Source organism: Sus scrofa, chromosome 8 (genome assembly GCF_054392235.1).
Source record: "Sus scrofa isolate SSC_HxYL_T2T_F1_AM1 chromosome 8, Sscrofa_HxYL_maternal_Yorkshire_Landrace_v2.0, whole genome shotgun sequence".
NCBI classification, from domain to species: Eukaryota; Metazoa; Chordata; class Mammalia; order Artiodactyla; family Suidae; genus Sus; species Sus scrofa.
In genome coordinates this window covers 39820087-39833756 of record NC_139390.1, presented here as the reverse complement: position 1 = coordinate 39833756, position 13670 = coordinate 39820087, and the positions used below count along the sequence as shown (strand labels likewise).

The 13670-nt window shown below is 38.8% G+C and overlaps 1 protein-coding gene across 5 annotated transcripts in view; it reads left to right on the top strand.

Moving 5' to 3' along the window:
* SCFD2 (sec1 family domain containing 2) overlaps positions 1-13670 on the top strand; it is a 430084-nt gene that overhangs the window by 245426 nt on the left and 170988 nt on the right. The window lies entirely within an intron of this gene.

Here is a 13670-nt window from a genome sequence, read left to right as displayed (position 1 = left end):
GTTTCTATTTTTTAATAAAGTTGTTATTTAAAAAGGGTTTTTAAACTTATTTATTTATTTATTTTTGCTTTTTAGGGCTGCATCCTTGGTATATGGAGGTTCCCAGGCTAGGGGTTGAATCAGAGCTGCAGCTGCTGGCCTACACCACAGCCACAACAATGCAGGATCCTTAACCCACTGAGCAAGGCCAGGGATGAAACCCATGTCCTCCTGCCTGCTAATTGGGTTCGTTAACTGCTGAGCCACAAAGGGAACTCCAAAAGGATTTTCTTTTTTTTTGTCTTTTGTCTTTTTTTAGGGCTGCACCCTCGGCATATGGAGGTTCACAGGCTAGGGGTCGAATCGGAGCTGTAGCTGCTGGCCTACACCACAGCTCACAGCAACGCTGGATCCTGAACCCACGAGCGAGGCTAGGGATCTAACCTGCAACATCATGGTTCCTAGTCAGATTCGTTTCCACTGCACCATGACGGGAACTCCAGGATTTTTTTTTAAATGAAAAAATTTAAATAATTACAGAAGAGCACAAATATTCCCTCAGTTACCACTTCAAAAATCTGGTGTGTGTCCTAACCAAGCTTTTTCTATGCCATATTTACCTATTTTGTATATAGAAAAATAGAACCGTATTAAAATAATTCTGTGTTAAAAGTAATACTGTTTAGCAAATTGCTTTTTGTCTTCAACAGGATAGATAAGCTCTAGTATACCTTAACATCTTTCCCCCTCAAGCCCCCCCATGTTTTATCATAATTATCTCGAAACTTTCTTCTAGATAATTATTATTTTTTCACTTTATATTGCTTCAGTTTAATTAATCTATATTTGGAAATATCAGGAATTTCACAGTGGCATGGTCAACAATACTCAAGAGTTAAGCATGACTGGCTTCTTTTCTCAATACTGTTTCCTGTGTGTCAAGCCCCTCCACCCCCCCATCCCCCGTTCATTTATATTTGTTAGTTGACAGCCACCTAAGATCTCCAGCCTAATCAGATGCTTTAATTTTGCTACCATCTGTTTTCAGCCTCTTTTTGGCTCAAAGCCATCACTTTTACTTCTCTCTTCACTGACACAGGCTTCCTCTGATTCCCCACAGTGCCTTCCCTAGTTCCAGCCGATCTGCTGTTGTCTTCAGCATTTTGAAGCAGAGCTTGACAGAGGTGTTGTCCTAGCTTCCTTTCCTCTCGCACCTGTCTTCAGTAATTTCCTTCAATGGGAAGTCAGTTAATTTATAATAAAGTTGAGGTTTTTTTTGTTGATAGCTAAACCCCACTGCCACAGTCAGGAATGGTGAGGTGGTATTTCTTTTTAGAAATAGTGCCTATTGACCCATTATTGTACTCACATAAAGTCCAGGTGCTTTTTTGGTTTCCATATTCCAAAAGACAGAATAAGCCCTAAATACCTCAAGTTGAGAAGATTGGGCTCAACCTTGCATTTGGATGGCGGTTTTGTCATCCTAAGAAGGGACTGTAAGAGGCTCCTCCAAGAAGGCGTTCAGCTCAGAGTGATGCTGGGACTCCATTATGACAGTTTCGTAAAAGGAGGAAATTAGGATAAACTGTTCAGCTGAAAAAAAAAATTAGTTGGGAAAAAAATAAAGAGGAAAGTAATTTAATAAGTGGAGTATTCCCCCCCCCCCGCCCCGAGAATATTTTGTCTTGTACTGAAACTTTTTCCATATGTTTTCCTGGGCACATTATTTTATTTACTTGTTGTGATGATATTTCGATCCTGCTTTAAAGTTCCAATTTCTAGGAAGTCCATACATACTTTTCTTCTTTTTGGATTGAGAAAGGAAAAGTACCTGATGTGTTGAACCAAGCTGAAAAGTTTCTTTGTTTTAACTGAATATCAATACATAAGAAGAAGAACACCAGACTTGCTCTGTCAACAAGATGTTTCTGATTCTTTTTGACTACCTACTTTCCAGGGGAAAGTCCAAAGTTTGGAGGCCAACCTGTCCTTTTGTGAATAGGCAGGTCTTCGTGAAAATTCTCCAGTGTTTTTCCCCAAACATGACAGTTTTTGAAAAGCATGATCAAGGGGGATATATTTGGAGAGACATTTTACTCTCAGCTGATAAAACACAGTTTGAACAGGTGCCTACATGTTTATTTATGGATGAGACATTCCTCTTTGAAGAGAAGTGTGTGGTAGCCAGCCTTCAAGATGGCGCCCAATGATTCTCACCTCCTGATATTCACACGCTCGTGTAGTCCTTTCCCACTTGAAAAGGTAAACCTTTTTACCAGTAGGATATTGCAGACATAACAGAGTGATACAGTGTGTCTTCTAAGGCAAGGTCATAAAAGATATTCAGCATCCACCTTGCTCTCTCCTGGATCACCCCCACTTGAGGAAGCCAGCCATCGCCTCATGAGGTCACTCAGTCTTGAGAGCTGTCTTCATGGAGGGTCCATGTGGTGAGGGACCGAAGCCTCTACCGCACTCTGTACCAACTGGCTCCTAGTTGAATGAGCTATTTTGGAAGCAGACCCCACAGAGCCAGGACCTCCCAGCTAAGCCATCTTGAATTCCTGATCCACAGAAACTGTGAGATAATAAATACTTATTATTGTTTAAGCCTCTAATTTTTGAGGTAGTTTATTACTCAGAAATAGGTAACTATTCTAGATAGTTTCGCAATCCTGACACGCGGAATTGAGCCATGGGAGTGTGATCACATGTTTTAGTTTCACATGTCTATTGGGAGTTCTGTTATTTCTTTTTCAGTACAAGTGATTTATTACAGTGTTATTTTAGAAGGGGGTTCTATTGTTAATAGCCTCATGCCTCTTTTCTAAGAGCTAAATTAAAAATAATAGGATTTATTCTTTAAGGATTTCCTACAGCTTTTGCTGATTCTTCCTATCTGTTACACCTAGCAAAATGTGAAATCAGTGGGTAGCATGAATTTCGTAGATATGGTTTCAATGTCTTTGTTGCTTCAAGGTTTTGCTTTCGTTCTAAAGAGGAAAGTATTGAGCTTATTGTTATTGAATCTTATTGTTTTATAGAACCTTGATAGTCTAGTCTATTTTATGGAACCTCTAGTCTTGTGATTTTCTGACACTTTAGAAGTGGAATCCTTTTCATTACAAGGTGGTTAAAAAGTGGTGGTAGTCATTGCATTTATTATTTTAAATGGCTTGCCTTGAGTGTGTTAATCCTTTTAATTCCACAAGAATTTTGTGTGGATCTTTGATGTCTGAAACAGAATGTATTAGTGTTTTATTAGTATAAATATATTTTATAAGTTAAAATATATCAATATCATTAAAAAAATCAAGTCCAGAGAAACCCTGCTGCGTATTTATGTGTGTTACTTGTCAGTTATCAAAAACAATCAGTAATGGCAACAAAGCACTTAAAATTCATACATTTAATATGAGCGTAATCTGATGCTTGTCATAAATTAAGGCCTTTTGATAAATACAAAAATTTGAAGTTATGCATTATAGATGACAGTTTTAGTCTTATGTCAGCTTTGGCACCCCATTTGTCTCTCTTGTGTTGGTTACACTGTGATAACAAATAAACCATGAAATTGAAGTATCTTAATATAACAGAAGTTTATTTCTCACTCACATAAAATCTGACATGGGTCAGGCACCTCTCTTCTCAGTAGTGATTTAGGGACCCAAATGCTTCTGTCCTGAGGCACTGCTGACTTAAACTTGAGGCAGACGAATGAGAGCGAGGGAGTAGAGAGGAAGGGAGAGAGGGAGTGAAGAAGAAACGCAGACAAGAAGCACGTACACCTGACCATACCAGCCTGCACATCACACAAGCAGTGTTCACTCAGGTTGCCCAGAATTAGTCATGTGGGCAACCTAATGCAAAGGACACTAGGAAATAGAAAGGAGCATGTGGATATTGTTGAGCAGCAACAATTGCAAAATATTGCCAAAACACTAACACACACAGGTAAGCAGATGACAGTAGTGGTGGTGGTTATTGTTTTTCATGGCTTGCCATGAGCATCAGAATACTCTTTAACTAAATATTAGGACTAACTCCCTTATCCACGTGGCATGTAGGAGTGCTTTGGTGAGCTCCAGTTGATAAGTAACATACATAAAAAGGCATTGTGCTTTTTCTGGACTTTTATTATTTTTTTAATGATGTGAATCAGACACTTACAGACTCCTTGAAAACTGAGGCCTAGAAATGAGATGAAAGGAACCAAGATACCTTGGTAATTTTACCAATCCTAATGCTTTTCCATCTGCTCTGTCCCCATCAACTCTCAAACATATGTATGCCTTCAGTGGTGTCCTTCAATTAGTCCTATACAAAAGCCGGATTTGGTTTGATTTATACAAACATGGAAAATGTAGGATAGTAAAGGCCCTGTGCAATGTTTCTTACTCTAAATTCTACAGAGGTAGCAAATTCAAATGCCTGTGGGGACCAGATGACAGGTAACAGGAATATGCTAAGGACCGAGTCATATCACAGGGACAAGGGACACTTGCTCAGTTCTAGCTGATTGTGGCCACGTGGGGATCAGAGTCCAGTGTTTTCAGATCATTTGGGTTTACTTGTTTAGGAGAAGCCATATACTACCTACGTAGAAATAAATGTCGGTAATATCAGGTTATTAGAACCAGAGCAGCGATTTTATGCTCTTCCGCATTTGGGTTAAGGGATCGATGGCAATTTCATTGCCATGGCATATAAGAGAATGAGAGACAATCATGTAACAGTCCAACCAAGGCCAGCTTTGTAAACCACATCAGAGTTATCAATTACCAAAGGGCCCAGACGTCATTGGAAGTGCTCTCCAACTCTGTGAGACCAGGTCTTGGCTCTAAGTATATCTGAGACACATTTTTTCTTTTGACACAGCCTATTTGTCCCTCGGTTTATATTAACAAAGCAGAGTGTCTTTTGCTCCATGCATTTATGTTGAGAAGAGGACAAATCTAATCATAAGGGAACTCCTAGGGACAGCAGAGGACGGAAACGAAGAGCTGGGTTAAGCCTGGGAAACGGAGCTGTGCTGAGGAGCACTTAACAAAAGTAAAATTCATTCTGACAGCACCAGTTCCAAGTAATTTTATTACACTTAAAGTAGTGAAGCACAGCTTTTAAGGCAATACTTTGTGTATTTCTTAAGAGCTACATCCAACCAACCCTAAACCACATGTACAAAAGGAGCGGCTTCCATGTTCAAAGCCAGAAGACAAAGAGGCAGATTCGCTTTGTGTCTCTCATCTTCACCCAACACTTACTCTTGCAAAACCAAATTCTTACACTTCCCCCAAAGTCCCAGACCAGGGTACACAAGTTTTTCACGTAGCTACTCACAGAGAACATCTCATCTCCTGATTGAAATGCGGTTTGACTGTGTACAAGTGGTGTTGTAAGTGGGTCAGTGTAATGGCATGTTGATAGACTCTGCATAGAGATGTCATTGGAGCAGCTTGACCCCATTGAAACCCATCAAATCTATTGTAAGTCCTTATTAAGTGTAAAACATGCCTCATGAATCCACCAGGTTCACCCACACCTTTGTACCTGTCGTCATCAGTGAGAATGTTTCAGGCATCCGTAAAACTATAAGGGACAACATAAGATGCAGTGGCACTAAGGGTTCTAGAAATAAGCCTCTGCTTTTGGAGGATCCTGTGGATGGTTGCATAAGCCCTTTTAATTAGCGTATTATTGACCCAATAATAGCTTCTTCTCAGAGATGTGTTTTCTATTCCAGTCCACCCAGCTGGCATGAATATGCTGCCTAAAGACCACATAATAAAAGTCTATGAAAATAGTAACAGAATATATCTGGTAGCAGCTTTATAGGCTGAAAAATCCCTGTAGTTTGCTCTCTCTCTCTCTCTCTCTTTTTTTTTTTTCACCAAATAAGGGAAATGAATACACATCCAAAACCTGAATAATTATTTAGGTTCTGCAAGGCTTTTGTGTTATTCACAAAAGACTTTATATCAACAAACGTAACATCTTTTAACCTCTATTTTCAAAATTAATTATCATTTTCACTCTTGGTAAAGATCCTTTACAGATTCAATAGTAAGGTATGAATCATTTGAAAAGCACAAAATGCTTGTTGGCAGTGCTGGAGGGTCCACAGTGAACATACTCTTAAGAGGCAATGAGGAAGAAGCATCCACTGGAAGAGCTTAATGTGGCAGTGGTTTATAGAAAAGATAGAGAATCCTAAGAACAGAGATACTTACCATTGTGCAGTTTAGAGCATTTAAAGGAAATGTTCAGGAGTTCCCGTTATGGCTCAGTGGAAACGAATCTGGCTGATATCCACGAGGACACAGGTTAGATCGCCACTCTTGCTCAGTGGGTTAAGGATCTGGCATTACCATGAGCTGTGGTGTCAGTCCCAGACTCAGCTTGGATCTGGCATTGCTGTGTCTGTGGCCTAGGCTGGCAGGCTGCAGCTCTGATTTGACCCCTAGCCTAGGAGCTTCCATATGCCACAGGCGTGGCCCTAAAAAAAGATCAAAAAAAAAAAAAAATGTTCAGCCAACACAGAGTAAATTATGTATGTTAAACCAGCTATATGCTTTCCATTTTTCAAACTAGTAAGCTTCCATACTGAAACATTATAGAATCCAAGTTGTTTCATTGTTATTACATTATCGGAAATTAAATTTTGATATGAAATGAATGAAATTGAGGTATGCGTAGAGAAAAAATATCAAATTCCAACGTGGATTGTTTATAAATCAAGATCCTTCTTTGTATGATTTACTAAACTCCATTTATTCAATGTGTCATTAATGCTAGACAATTGATATTACAGTCAAGCTCACCTCCCTCTTCACACTCTTATGAGTCACACCACCTGGTAGTTACATGGACTGAAGATATAAAGGTACACTCTTCATTCGATGCCAATTACTCCACAAAGGGTGACAGTGCTATTAACAGAAGTAGGAAGCCAGGGCAAGGGTGGAATCTAGTTCGAAAAGAATGTATACATAGGATTTCAGGGCACATTCACTCCTGCATCCTTGCTCTGTCCATAGCAGGGTGTTAGAGGCTGATGGAGGTGCTTTCTTAGTAGTGTGATGTCACGGCCCTCTCACCGCCACGTTGGGAAGGTAAGCCCAAAGGAACCATGGAATTAACTGTTCAAAACAGAGGGATATTAAGTGTGAAACAGGCAGTGCCAAAGATAAATATGAATAAGGTTCAGAGCAGAAGAGATGGGTGAAGGCGGGACAGAGCCAGGAAAAAAGCAGCCTCTCTGAAGTCAGATAGTCTTAGGAGAAAATCTCATTTCACCCTTTTGTAACAGCAACATGGTCCTACATCAGTATCACTGAGTCCCAATTTCCTTATCTGTAAGAACAGGGATCAAAGTGCCGTCTTTACAAGGCCATGTTGTTACCATGATGAAATGAGGCCCCATGCAGGAACTCCGTGACATTCAGGAGGCACTAATAATGTGGCAGCCATCACTATGGCTACTCTGGTCCAGCAGAGCAGGGGTGGGGCAGCCAATTCTCCTGCATTGAGGACAGTGAAGGAGCTCACCATTTAAAGACGGGAATCAGAGAGTTCCCGTTGTGGCTCAGTGGTTAATGAACCCAACTCGTATCCATGAGGATGCGGGTTTGATCCCTGGCCTCCATCCGTGGGTTAAAGATCCAGCATTGCCATAAGCTATGGTGTAGGTCACAGACGCAGCTCAGATACCGCATTGCTGTGGCTGTGGTGTAGGCTGGCATCTACAGCTCTGATTAGACCCCTAGCCTGGGAAGCTCCATATGCCACAGGTGTGGCCCTAAAAAACAAAAATAAAATAAAGACAGGAATCAGTAAGAAAAAATAGTCTGCTAGAAATTTGTCTTTAAAATATGCTAGAGAATCTTAAAGTAATTGAGTCAGATTACAGAGGCCTTGAATGCCAGGAAGAGAAGTTCAGACTACATTCTGTGTGCAGTTGGGAGCCATTAGAAAAAAAAATTTTTTTCTTTTTATGGCTACACCTTTGGCATATGAAAGTTCCTGGGCTAGGGATCGAACTGGATCTGCAGCTACCAGCCTACGTCACAGCCACAGCAACACTAGATCCGAGCAGCATCTGAGACCTACACCACAGCTTGTGGCAATGCTGGACCCTTAACCTATTGAGGGAGGCCAGGGATCAAACCCAAATCCTTATGGATACTGGTTACGTTCTTAACCCGCTAAGCTACAACAGGAATTCCCATTAGAAAATTTTGAGTAAGGAAATTATCTGATGAGACTGGTATTTTAAGGCTCTTGTTTTGATAGATCTGATAATCAGATATATAAGGTGGATTAGAAATGAGAGTCAAGAGCAAAGCGTGAGAAAGGGAAAGTGAACATTTATTGAACACCTATGGTATATGTTTTAGGTCATGGCCTGAGAGCCAGACTCTGATTCCAAATGGGGTTTCCTCTAAGGAACAACCAATCTTCCTCTTTAATGGAATGGCAAGTGAAAAATACAGAAGAGCTTTTCAGAATTCTCAAAAGAGCAGACAAGAGCTCGCAAACCACCATTGGTGGCAGAATAAAGAATCTATGGTTTTTGTAGCAGGAAATCTCAGAATGCAAATTCTATTTCAAGGAATATTTTTGTCAATATTAAAATACTAGAAGTATATATTCTCTTTCTGTTAGAGTTTTCTTTCCTATATTCTTTCTCATATCCTTTTGTACTTAGAGTAAAACTCATAATGGAGGAGACTTAGAGGCTTTGGACATAGCCATGAATACTACATAAAATTCTCCACTCAAACCTGTTTTCATTAAAACCAGACTCTCTTAAAAATGAAAGCTATTGAAAACAAGCTCTTCTGTGAACATTTGAACATCTGTAAGGATATATAGAGGAGCCCAGTTATCAATCTGAAAAATTGTATCCAAAAAAAAAAAAAAATGCATCTTCCCTTACATTCGAGAATGGGCCAAGAAAAGGTGACATCATTTTGGCAGATTGCATGGTCTCTGGGACCTCTTCATGAGAAGATTGGCCAACCCCAGGGGGTGAGGGTGGAGCAACCACAACTACATCTACAGAGTTCTGTTAATGGACTCCAGCGAAGGCCAGTAGATAGCTCAGTAAATCAGAACGAGGGAATTTTTCTAGACTCACATTCATTTTTCTTTTCAGAAGTATCTCTTCAACATGCTGTTCTCATTAAGGAGAATTTTGGGAACGATGTGACTTTTGAGGAGTCAATTTATGTTTCCAATTAAATTTTTTGAATGTTACACTCCAAGCCTAACCTTAGCCAACACTTATATAAAATCTATGGCACTGCCATTTTATTTTCACTGAATGCAGTCTTCACAAAAACTTCCACATCTGGCTTACATGGAAGTGGAAAGTTCCAAGAAAATATTTAAGATCTGCATTTCCCAGGGTTTGATTGAACTGTAATGTTATGTTCACTGTTTGGTTGTTGTCATGTTTATCACAGATTGTCTTGCCTTGCTTGGCCAAGAAGAGTTTTTTTAGCCTATAATGGATATTTGTGGTTTTAAAGAAATTAGACATAGTACTGTGAAAAAAACCACTTCAGATCCAAGAGAACATAAATGTTTAAAAAGCACTTTTAAGGTTTGGAAGCTGTTAAACAAAAAAAAAAACAAACTTTGCTTTTCATGTACCTGTGCTATGTCCCATGTTGGTTTGCCTTTTTTTACTGGTTACATAAAATGTTCTTTGAAACCTGGCAAGTGCTTGCTAATTGGCAGCACAAATGCTGGCTGGAGGGGAAACTGCCAATCTTACCTTCAAATCAGATTCTAGGCTCAGAATCCAGTTCCATTTCAAATTATTGCTAAAACCTACTCTTAACTATCTGTTAGGAAATCACTTAAATTATGTGCTCTTATGGGAAAATCTTTAGCTCAAGATCCAAGACTTTATATCTCTGTGATTTTGTATTATGAAAATACAAAATATACTGCTATAATATGTATATCATAGAAAATGCAAGTCCTTTGTCATTCACTTTCTCACATAATATCTTACTCTTTGGGAGAATGTTTCTTCATAGCTGTTGTTTTTTTTCTGTTTTTTCGCCTCCGCAGGGTTGTTAGCATACGCATGCCTATGTACCTTAAAATGGAATCACCATATGCCTAAACTTCTACAACTTGCTTTTCTCTCTTAGACATACTTTCTTACTATTGCATTTAAACCTAACTTATTCTTTTTGACAGGAATATTTTCTGTCTTTGTGAAGTGGCCCCAAATTTATCTGTACAGCCTTCTGTTGTTGGACATTTACATGAGATATTGTTTATTCACTTTTTTGTTTACCTACAGAAAAATCTACTATTTTTGGTGTAAAGTTATAGGAGTTTTGACAAACAAATGTAGTCATGTAACCATCACCACAGTTAAGATACAGAACTGTTCTCTCACTCTAAAAGCTTCCCTATGCTGTCCCTTTGTGGTCAACCCTTTTCTCTACCACCAGCCCCTGGTAGTCACTGATCTATTTTCTCTTCTTATGATTTTGCTGTTTCTAGAATATCATGAAAATGGAAATATACAGGATGTAGCTTCCCCCCCCGCCCCGCCACCCAGGGCCACACCTGCAGCATACGGAGGTTCCCAGGCTAGGGGGTCCAATTGGAGCTGTAGCCGCCTGGCTACACCACATCAACTCAGGATATGAGCAGCATCTGTGACCTTCACCACAGCTCTTGGCAACGCCAGATCCTTAACCTGCTGAGAGAGGCCAGGGATTGAACCCGCATCCTCATGGATTCTAGTCAGGTTCGTTAACCACTGAGCCATGAAGGGAACTCCAGGATGTATCTTCTTTCACTGAGTATGATGTGTCTGAGATCCACAGATGTTATTGTGTACATCAGTAGTTCATTTTATCGTTGAGTAATTTTCCACAGTGTGGAGGTGTCAGTATGTTTATCCATTTGTTAGGTGAGGGACATTTGGGTTGGTTCCGTTTTTTGACATTATGAATAAAACCACTATAAATATTCATGTATAGGTTTTTTAAAAATTATTAATGTAAGCTTTAATTTCCCTTTGGGTAAATGCCCAGAAGTGAGATTACTGGGTCACATGATAAGTATATGCTTAAGGTGTGAAAAGAATGTGAAAAAGAATGGAAAAGAATGTGAAAAAGAATGTGTATATATATTGAATCACTTTGCTGTACAGCAGAAGTTAACACACATTGTAAATCAACTATACTTCAATTAATTTTTTTATGGATCGTATTATTATTATTTTTAATTTATTTTTTTCCCACTTATTATTATTATTTTTTTAATTTATTTTTTCCCACTGTAAAGCAAGGGGATCAAATTATCCTTACATGTATACATTTTTTTTCCGCCACCCTTTGTTCTGTTGCAATATGGGTATCTAGACAAAGTTCTCAGTGCTACTCAGCAGGATCTCCTTGTAAATCTATTCTAAGTTGTGTCTGATAAACCCAAGCTCCCGATCCCTCCCACTCCCTCCCTCTCCCATCAGGCAGCCACAAGTCTTTTCTCCAAGTCCATGATTTTCTTTTCTGTGGAGATATTCATTTGTGCTGGATATTAGGTTCCAGTTATAAGTGATATTATATGGTATTTGTCTTTGTCTTTCTGGCTCATTTCACTCAGGATGAGATTCTCTAGTTCCATCCATGTTGCTGCAAATGGCATTATGTCATCCTTTTTTATGGCTGAGTAGTATTCCATTGTGTATATATACCACATCTTCCAAATCCAATCATCTGTCGATGGACATTTGGGTTGTTTCCATGTCCTGGCTATTATGAATAGTGCTGCAATGAACATGTGGGTGCATGTGTCTCTTTTAAGTAGAGTTTTGTCTAGATATATGCCCAAGAGTGGGATTGCAGGGTCATATGGAAGTTCTATGTATAGATTTCTAAGGTATCTCCAAACTGTTCTCCATAGTGGCTGTACCAGTTTACATTCCCACCAGCAATGCAGGAGGGTTCCCTTTTCTCCACACCCCCTCCAGCACTTGTTATTTGTGGACTTATTAATGATGGCCATTCTGACTGGTGTGAGGTGGTATCTCATGGTGGTTTTGATTTGCATTTCTCTTATAATCAGCGATGTTGAGCATTTTTTCATGTGTTTGCTGGTCATCTGTATATCTTCCTTGGAGAACAGTCTATTCAGGTCTTTTGCCCATTTTTCCATTGGTTGATTGGCTTTTTTGCTGTTGAGTTGTATAAATTGCTTATATATTCTAGAGATTAAGCCCTTGTCAGTTGCATCATTTGAAACTATTTTCTCCCATTCTGTAAGTTGTCTTTTTGTTCTAATTAAATTTTTAAAAATAAATATATGTTTCACTCTATAAGAAATGCCAGATTGGGAGTTCACGTCATGGCGCAGTGGTTAACAAATCCAACTAGGAACCATGAGGTTGCGGGTTCGATCCCTGGCCTTGCTCAGTGGATTAAGGATCTGATGTTGCCTTGAGCTGTGGTGTAGGTTGCAGATGTGGCTCGGATCCCGCGTTGCTGTGGCTCTGGCGTAGGATGGTGGCTACAGCTTTGATTTGACACCTAGCCTGGGAACCTCCATGTGCCAGGGAAGCAGCCCTAGAAAAGACCAAAAAAAAAAAAAAAAAAAAAAAAAAAAGAATAAAAAAGAAATGCCAGATTGTTTCCAAAGTATCTTTGTAATTTTGCATTCCCACCAGAATGTTTGAGGATTTCAGCTTTATGTATTTTCACCAGCACTTGTATTGTCAGTGTTTTGTTTTTTGAACCATTGTAATAGCTGTGTGGTGATATCTCATTGTGGTTTTAATTTGTATTTCTGTAAGTGACTAAAGATTTTTTTTATCTCTTCATGTGCTTATTTGCCATTCATATATCTTCTTGGGTAAGATGGCTGAAGATCTTTTCCCGTTTTTCATGGATAGTTTTCTAGTTATCGAGTTTTAAGAGTTCTTTGTATTTTCTGGATACGCATTCTTTATCAGATGATGTTCTGCAAATATTTCTCCCAGATTGTTTGTCTTTTTAGATTTGTCTTTTTACAGATCAGAAGCTTTATATTATGATGATATCCAATTTATCATTTTTAAATGGATTATGATTTGTGTGTCATATTTAAATCTTTGCCTAGCCTAAGACGTCAGTGATTTTCTTCTGTGTTTTCCTGTAGAAGTTTTATAGTTTTAGCTCTTACATTCAGAACTATGATCCCTATGGAGTTAGTTTTCATGCAAGATAGAAGGTATTTATTAAGGTTCATGTTTTTGTTTATGAATGTCCAGTAGTTTCAGCACCGCTTACTGAAAAGATTATCCTTTAACCATTGAATTGCCTTAACACATTTATCAAAATAAATTGATCATATTGTGTGAATATTTCTAGACTGTTTTCTTCCAGAGTTAGGAATATTAAATACCTACCATATTAACATTGAATTTATCCCAAGAAATGAAACTACCAAAACCTATTTAGACCATGCGGTTGTTTATAGCTTCATGAAGTCAAAGTGAATACATTTTGTAATTAAACTCAGGTCATAAAAACTTGCATTTGTTTAAGGCAGAATTGGGCAGGGAAAAGAACAAAGTTAATGAAAAACAATAGGTGCACCCCTTGGTTTAAATATTTTTGGTAGAATTTCTTCAAAGATGAATATTGGTGTTAACTTTTTCCAGATTCTTCCTAACAGAGAAA